This window comes from Haliaeetus leucocephalus, unplaced genomic scaffold (genome assembly GCF_000737465.1).
Source record: "Haliaeetus leucocephalus isolate CR32 unplaced genomic scaffold, Haliaeetus_leucocephalus-4.0 Scaffold13, whole genome shotgun sequence".
NCBI classification, from domain to species: domain Eukaryota; kingdom Metazoa; phylum Chordata; class Aves; order Accipitriformes; family Accipitridae; genus Haliaeetus; species Haliaeetus leucocephalus.
The window spans coordinates 2,330,391-2,332,927 of record NW_010972449.1 but is presented as its reverse complement, the minus strand read 5'-3'; the positions used below and the strand labels follow the sequence as shown (position 1 = coordinate 2,332,927).

Sequence of the window (2,537 nt, the reverse complement as noted above, 5' to 3'; positions counted from 1 at the left end):
CCGGCGGGGGCGGCGCAGCGCGGACTCGGCCTCCTTCATGGCGACATCTTCTCGCTGACTCCGCTCGAACCGGGGAGGGCCGCGGGAGGCCGGGCCGGGCTCTGCGGGGCTCCGGGCGACGAGGGAGGGAAGCTGCTCACGGAGCCCCGCGGGGCCCGGCGCTGCCTGCCGCCCGAGTGGTCGGCGCCACCCAGGCACCCACCGGCTCCTCGGCCCCGCCCCGGCCCCGGCTCGGCCGCCGCTGCCCCGTAATGGCGACGAGTCGCCCACAGCAGTGGCCGGGACCCGGATGGAGCCGTTCCCGGGCGGACCCGCGGGGCACGCCGGGACTCGTAGTCCTCGGCCGCCGCGGAGCACGCCGGGAGCTGTAGTCCTGGCGGCTCGGGCAGATCTTGTTTATTTTCCAAAGCGGTTCTGCAAGAGGCAGCAGCGGAAAAAGAAACAAAGAGGAAGAAAAGTCGTCAAAAAACAACTCGGGAGGAGGAGGGAGGTTGGGAACAGAAGGAACTGAAGGCTGTCAGTTCCCAAGCAGGCAGGAGTTGACAGTGCTAGGGGTTAAGCTGGTGAACACAGAGGCCTGAGAGGATATAAAAAAATCAAGCATTTCCACTGAACTGTAGCAAACAACTGTGAAAGTATAAAAATACAATGCCTAGTTTAAGTGAACTTTTAAACTTTTCCTTCAAACCAAAAGGGGAAAAAGCACAACGCAACAGTGATGCCTTGAACAAAGGCAGGAGAAGGAACATTTTACTGTATAGCTGTATTAACGAACTTTTCCTTGCTTGAAAACTTCAAAACTTTGGTATGTACTAAATAGATAAGAAAAACCTTGACCTTGCCAATGGTATGCGTTGGAGGCGCCAACAGACAGGAGGCCTCAGGCCTGATGTGCGTCAGCAGACAAGAAGCCTTGGGCCTTGATGATAAGCTTCGAGTTCTGCTGAGTTTTTGTAATTAAAAATTGCCAAGGCCAATTAACTAGGAGAAAGAGATGGCCCACACTGCGCGTGACCAAAGGGTGGACACTATGTAAATGATCATATGAATATGTATGACTGAAATAATATAAATCTTTGCATGCTGTAGGTAACGGTGTGCACGATAGGTGGAGCAATCCCCCGCGTACCCAGCGCTGCAATAAAGAATGCCTGCTCTCTAAAACTCCAAACCTGAGCCTTAGAGAGTTTCTTTGACCAGGTTTTTTGGTAACAACAGAGATTCTAAAGGCATTTTAATTAACCCTTAAAATAACATTCAAAGATCTTGAGCCTATCTGCTGATCCCTTTCCCATTATTTTAGGGATGACAGCTTCAGGTTCACTGGGAAAACATTTCCCAGGTTTCTTACAAGAAAAGTAGGGGCGGAGTGCAAAAGGGCAGAGCTAATAAATAATATTTTACGAGAAGCCTCATAAAATGCCTTCTTTTAACTCCTGTTTGCTCCCTGTCTAGGTCTGTTATTCTCAGAATTACTAACCAAAGTATGAGGGTGGTTACCACAGCGTTTAGATGTTTTGGATTTGGGAAAAGAAACCTAACAAAGTTAGTCATCCACATTCACTGAGAGATACGAAACAGCATAAGCAATACTAGAATAAGAGGGTACATAGTCATAAAACTTTTAAAGGCAGAACATGACACTTTTATTAGCAAAGAAGCTGGCTGTGGAAAGAAAATAAATACAAGGAAGGTTTTTGGTTTTGTTTTTTGCTATTTTTCCCCCAACTACAATAAAAAACATCAACCATGCCAGCAAAATCCCTGCCATTACCCTTCAAGGCCAAGCTGTGCTCCCTCAGGAAGGCTGAAGGCACCAGGCTTGTGCCATTAGCACACAATTGACTAATGAGATGAGAGTTTGAGAAACAGTCCATAGCTCTAAGCACCCTTGATGAGAACAGTAACAGGACCCAGGCATACGAGGATGAAGTGACTGGTCTTCTGAGTCACAAAATTCCTTCCCACAGTGCACTGCCAGGTAGGATTATATTTTCTGTCAAACTCCTGCGGAAGAAACCACCAGGAACTTAGTATTACTATTCAAGTGCTGTCCTTGGAGAGTAGAAGAAAGGACTTAAATGGAAGGAATTGTGAAAGAGAAGGGGAAGAACCAAAAAAGTGCATATAAGGGGTACAGAAAGGAACATAAGGACACCAGTCTGCAGAGAAAGTCTGAATGGATTATCTAGTGTCCACAGAACTGGTTTCTCTAGAACTACTTACCCACCAACATTTTTGCTTAATTTTTGAAGTCCATATAGCATTCAGTAGGAAGACATTATGAGCAAACGCTTATCTTTTTATATGAGCTGCAGTATCATGCTTGACGTTGTGTTCCTCCAGAGACTGAATGACACACTCCACAACATCTTGCTGCATTTCTTTAGGCATGTCCACATTCTTGACCACGGCTGTCTGACCACCCAGGGATGTCTATATCAAACAATGAAAAGAATTTTAAGTTGCAGGAGCAGCTGCCTGCCAGGATCCCCCTGCCAAGCAGTCGCACAGGTACCGTCCTTCCCAAGGAGCTC

The 2,537-nt window shown here is 47.7% G+C and overlaps 1 long non-coding RNA gene across 2 annotated transcripts in view; it reads right to left on the bottom strand.

The window, feature by feature from the left end:
• Positions 1 to 380: 380 nt before the first annotated feature.
• The window catches only part of LOC104836207, a 4,349-nt gene continuing 2,192 nt past the window's right edge, over positions 381 to 2,537 (bottom strand). The window contains exons 2-4 of one of the 2 annotated variants that reach the window (XR_774814.1): positions 2,227 to 2,436; positions 1,775 to 2,007; positions 381 to 414 (exon numbers count right to left, since the gene is read on the bottom strand). This is a non-coding gene — a long non-coding RNA (uncharacterized LOC104836207). Of the gene's footprint in view, positions 415 to 1,649; positions 2,008 to 2,226; positions 2,437 to 2,537 lie in introns of those variants that run through there. The other variant, XR_774813.1, reaches the window with a different exon arrangement.